Source organism: Maylandia zebra, linkage group LG13 (assembly GCF_041146795.1).
Source record: "Maylandia zebra isolate NMK-2024a linkage group LG13, Mzebra_GT3a, whole genome shotgun sequence".
NCBI lineage: Eukaryota > Metazoa > Chordata > Actinopteri > Cichliformes > Cichlidae > Maylandia > Maylandia zebra.
The window spans coordinates 31,454,095-31,460,094 of NC_135179.1; the positions used below are offsets into that span (position 1 = coordinate 31,454,095).

Sequence of the window (6,000 nt, forward strand, 5' to 3'; positions counted from 1 at the left end):
ACAGATTAAAAATGACCAAGGCAAAGCGGTCAAAAGTCTGGCTGTACTTCACAGCAAAATATGCAAACTCAGCAGCCTGCAACAAGTGCTTTAAGCTGATACTGTGATACTGTCAAAGGAGGTAACACCTCAAATCCGATGAAACACCTGGCGACGCATAGCGTTTTTTTTAAAAGCCCAGAAATGCGCCGTATTTGATAGCTTGCTGTGAGACCTCACACCGTGCACATCTACTGCGGGTGGGTTGCCTGTTATGCAACATCCCCCAAAAACACGAAGAGGAGAGTCCTGGCCCCTAGCCCTGCCAGTGTAGCAGAAATGATGAGGATGATGGTGGCAGCAGCCGTTCTTCTCTGCGTGAGTAGCTAATTTACGTTGAGTAGACTAACCACGTTATTACATTAATGCATGTAAGGTGAACTAGCAAACATCATCATAGCTACATGCGGCTGTCTTCTTGTTTGATGGCAGATACTCCCTTCACCCTGGCTAAAAAGGCTAAAATGACCAAAGAAAAAGTGGAAAACAGTTAAACATGAGAGGTTTTTGGACAAAGTTTGTGTTTTTTTCCATTGTTTAAGCACTGCTTCCAGCCAAGAGTGATACCATATATGCCCCATAGCTGCAGAAAAGGCTAACATTGTTATCTTTTTACAAAAAACAGCTGAACATGAGAGGTTTTTGGACCAATTTTGTGTTCTCCATTCTTTCAAAAGTACCGATTTGGCACCGGTATCGGATAAAACCTAAACGATACCCATCCCTACCTACTGGAGTTCGCGTCAGAGCACCTGAGGGTTAGAAAAGCTTAGTCTTTATTTACCACCCATGCTGGGCTAAGCTTCTGTTCTACATCTTTAAGGTGACTTACAGAAGAGCACCCCCTGGAGGCGAGTGTTCCTGAAGCTCCTCTTGGCCCACCCTGTTCAGCTCAGGCGTGTGTGCATCAGGCGTCTCACTGCATCATCAATAGTAGCCCCGCCCATCCGTGACAAGTAAGACACCCAGAATTTTGACCTGGTGTCATCATCAGAAATCTCAGATTCACATTTTAGGCAAGTCAAGCACGTGAACAGCACCTTTTAATTACCATTCTCTTCTGTACTGCCGGGTCCTCCAGCTGGGTCTCCATCTCATCCAGCTCCTTCAGGGTCCTCAGAGGGCGCTCCATGTCCAGTGCCTCCACCTCCTCTTCGTCGTCGTCGGCAGTCTGACCCTGCAGTCGGGCTTGGATGTCCCTCAGCACCACCCACTGCTTCTGTTGCTCTTCTTTGAGCTCCACCAGCAAGGAGATGATCTTTTGCAGAGTGCTGATCTCTGGAGAAGAAAAAGAGAAATAAAAAATTCTGGCTTGATGCTGTGAAACACTCAAGAATGCTGTCATGTGATACATTTAAGTGTTTGAAGCTATAATGATGATGTAAAAATGGCTGTAATTCCTAAATGTTAATTGTGAGACAATATTCCTAAAACTGTGTGCAAAAACATTTGTGACCAGGTGGTCAATTCAGGAATATAATATTGATGGCTGTGTAGTGCACACATGCTTCTAAATATTCAGACTTAAAATGTTCTTACACAAGTAAGCATCTTAATGAATGTTTTATGGCTCTTTATATTTCTTATCAGCAAAGACCAATGTCCCCAGTGATATATCAGCTGTTGTTGAATAATGCTCATGCATACACTCAGGCAAACTGCATTCTTCGGTTCGATTTCTCAGTTTCAATGCAGTGTAGTCTCTAACACAAAGCACTTGAACTTCAGTGAAACTGGAGCCCAGACGTCTTGGGCAGGCTGTCCCAGAAAGTAGTTACACGTCCTTGTTTTCTGCCACTGAATAATTGCATGATGACTAAAATCAATATTTATTTTGACATTTTACATCAGTTATGTCATGCTAGCATCAGCTGTTGAAGTAATTTTGCAAGCTAGCCAACTAGCACAGCTAGTGAAAATGTTAGCAGGTACAGTCAACCTTGTACCTGAAACTTAGCTACACTGCATAAATCTGGTGACAGTTGTACAAGCTAACTGACAAAGCAATTCATCAGCTCTTGATGAGTGATGGCCTGAGTTTTCAGATGTTTTCACAGTGGTACAAATTAGAATTTGGCAGTGAACTGATGGCAATAGGATGGCTGTGGCTCAGGTGGCAGAGCAGGCTGTCAAGTGACTCAGTGTTGAAGTATCCTTGGGCAAGATGCTGAACCCTGAGTTGTAAGTGTGTGTGATAGTTGTACGCGTGACTGGGTGAATGTGACTTACAGTATGAAGTGCTTTGAATGCTCAAATTGAGTACGAAGGTGATATATAAATACTAGTAGGTTTACCATTACCAATATTGTGATATAGGTATGTTCTTTCATTCAAATTTCAACAATATCAGAGTCCTACCACAACTTATCACAACAAGGTTCCATTTATGTGCAAAGCCAGTGTCAAATATAGATATAGCAAAACATCAACCTGTTTTCAGCTGTTCCCTGACTGTGCTGTTGGGTGTCTCATCTGTCTCTCTCTCTCTGTGTGTGTGTGTGTGTGTGTGTCATTATGAATACCATCCAGAGGTGTGATTCTTGACAACATCATCATCATCGACTTCCCCTTTCAATCTTTTGTATCTTGAGGAGCTACTGTTTCTTATAATGATCTTGTTCAGAAAAGCTTCATTCTTGTTTGAAAATGAATACGATGTTGAACCAAATAAATAAACCGAGCTTGCACTGGAGTAACATATCGGTGATGGGTGTTTATATTTTTAAAACTGTATGAATTAGTTTACCTCAGTCAGAAAAAGGTGGAGTGCCCACTCCAGGTTAGGGATGAGTCGATATACAGTCACTCTACATCCCCACCCTCAGCTATGGTCATGAGGTTTGGGTAGTGACCGAAAAAATGAGTTTGCGGATACAAACGGCAGAAATTAGCTTTCTCCAAAGGGTGGCTGACCTCTTTGGAGGTGAGGAGTTTGGTCATTTAAACTCTGGGACCATGTGTAGTTATTTTTTACATGATGGCTGTTTCTATTCATGCAATTTGAAAACAAAAGCTGAATTTGATTCAGTTTCATACTTTTATGCACTTGACTTTTATGCACTGTGCTTACAAAGGCCCTGAACATTGTAGTATTTATAGTAAATGATGTGGAAATATTTTTCACAGAGGTTTGTTGGACTCCTCTGGGAGATGAGGACACACCCACATCTGTTTTTTCCACACCAAGTTCACAGAGGATGTTACAGCTCTGACTCAGCTTTGTGGCATCAGACACCCACACAGGAAAACCAGCACCTGGACTTCATGCAGGAGAGACTGCCTCAGTGATGATGGGCTCTGCATCCTCTACTTTAATTCTTAATCTCTTTCTCCTTTAACGCACAATTCAAAGGCTTCCGAAAGAGTCTAAACTTACTGAGGAAGTCTGTAACTACATTTGTACTTTTACTTGTTGTATGGCTTATATTTAAGAAGAATGAAGTAACTTTAGCAGAACACAGTCATCCAGCTTACACGGTATTTCTTTTCATCTCATTAATTCCAGTCTAACCTGAATTAACCATTTGAGCTCCGTTTCTTAAACTCCCAGGAATACCACCTGGCTCAGTAATCCTCTTGTCTGATGATTGACAGAAAGTTAACAGTGGTTTTATTCTGAGAAGTGCTGCTAAGGCTGGAAATAAAGCAAGAGAAGCGCTAATTGAAAAAAAATCTCTATATTGAAAAAAAATAATCTCTTGATGCATTATTACAGGCAAGGATATTGCCAAAAGTTTAGTTCCTCTCGATTTCCATTGGAAATTGTTTTATCACTAATCCAAATGACTTCTAACATATGAATATGATCTAATATGATGACATGTTTGTCTCACTAAACTATTGTATCCAACTGCATTCAGTCTAAAAAGTTTTTTTTGTTGTTCAAAAAAAGAAGAAGAATAAAAAAAGATCTTGAAAATTATTTTTTTCATTTGGAATTCAAAAATAGTTTTTAAAATTACGTTTTTAATTAAGAGTTTAATTCTTTGTCTGTGAAATCCATTTTTGATTTAAGTATTTATTAATAGTATTGGTAATTCATTTTTGAGCTTTATAAATAGTGTTAAAATGTGTTAAAAATACTGACAAAAATGATAAAGAACATAAAAATGAAACTGGAAAATGCAGCACTGATCCAAATAAGACAAAAGATTAATGCTGCAGGAAATCATACTACTGCAAACAGCGGTATTTTAAATTGAATTCGTTCATTTAACGCCCACAGCATAATAAGGACACATGGAAACAAGATCAAATAATTGATTGAAAAAATACCTTTCATTTGTGTTCTAGTGTAGCTGCAGTTCCACGTGTGAAAGCAACTTAGCAGCAGATTAAATTCACTGAAAACAAAAATACAACCTGACCGACACAGCAGATATTGTATTTCAGGGCTCTAGAGTGCGACCAATTTGGTCACAAATGCAACCAAATTTTTCAGTGGTGCGACTAAAAAAAAAAATTTGGTTGCACCAAATGTTCGGGTAGCAAAAAAAAAAAAAAAAAAAAAAAAATCTGCAACCTTCCCTGTGGTCAGCAACAGACACACATTATGCCCCTATCGTGGACTAAACCAATCAGAGATAGTCAGGGGCGGGACCTCTCTGATTGGCCGTGGTCCAGTTGAAAGTGCAGGTGGAAGTGGGAGGTGAGTAGCTTGAATAAAGCGATATCAATTCATTAAATCCTGAATCGACTTTTAAATATAACGGTGTTTTGCCAGAAACGGCAGATTCTCAGATTAAAGCTCACCAAACCATTTCAACAACAACCAAACAGCAAATGAGAGCAGGTACACGGACTCCACACAGAGACGTAAACACAGAGCGGACCCGACGCATCAGAATCAGCTTTGTCTTTCTCGGCTTTCTCACCCGACGGCCCGTAGACGGACACGCTGTCGGAGCTCAACGATCCTGATGCGTCCGGTCCGCGCTGTGTTTACGTCTTTTTGCGCTGATTCTGAGCTGCAGGATTTGTCTCTCCAACCAAAATTCACCGAGCTGAATTTTGCTGTTTTGCTTCCACGACTATTAAAATCGCACTTCATGCACAGCTAGCTCGCTCTCTCTCTCTCTGTACTTCAAGAACAGTTTCCCGTCTCCAATCTCTGTTTTCTGTATTATTCATTCGCTTATTACCCACCAGTCTACCGTTGTTTACAGCGCTGTGGCTGCTGTCTTTTTCTTTTCTTTTTTTCACTTAAATGACCTCAGACAAGAAAGCCTATTTTTTCTGTTGGTCAATACTGAAGAAATTTTAACTTTATATGCAGAACATTGTAGAATATTTTTAAGGTTATCTGCTATAAAAAGCCAGACCAGGAAAATCTCCTTCATGTTTTTCTGTCTTTTATTCTCAGTTACTTTCACACAAAGGCATCTGCTGTGATGTTCACAATTCTGATGAAGTCAGTACTGATAAATGATCAGAGTTATAATATTTCTGACTATCTGAGGCTAAATTGAATCGAATCGGGACTTTGAAAACCGGAATCGAATGGATTATAGAAATCAGTGATGATACCCAGCCCTAGTGAGCAGCCTAGGCACGACAGACGTGGATGTAGCTGTAATAGGAAAAGAACTATTGCTAACTTTTCTGTTAGGTTAAGGCCTGATCCTTCTGAAATTCATAGCCAGTGCTCTGACACGGTGTCATCAATCTTTGAATGCTGAGAAAGCACAGTGTATCCAGAAAAACACATTATATTATATCAATTATTATACAATTTGTGTGCGCCTAACTTTTGTGCCGGTACGCCTAACTTTTTAAAGATAGGCGTACCGGTACGCCCATGGCAAAAAGTTAGTCTAGAGCCCTGCATTTGGATAAACTTTGAAACGACCAAATACACAGCTGAGACTATGTTTAAAAGTTTCATCATTTTACATTTTGTGAACAGTTTAAGTTTGAGCTGTGAAGCGTAGCCGCTGCTAACCGCTTTTACTGTACCTGTGT

General features: G+C 40.1%; 1 long non-coding RNA gene across 1 annotated transcript; it reads left to right on the plus strand.

Annotated features, from left to right (window-relative positions):
• The first annotated feature begins 16 nt into the window (after positions 1-16).
• LOC143421718 (uncharacterized) lies at positions 17-2,726 on the plus strand. Its single transcript, XR_013101279.1, has 3 exons — positions 17-357; positions 863-995; positions 1,121-2,726. It is a non-coding gene; the product is annotated as an uncharacterized LOC143421718 (long non-coding RNA).
• The last annotated feature ends 3,274 nt before the right edge of the window (positions 2,727-6,000 follow it).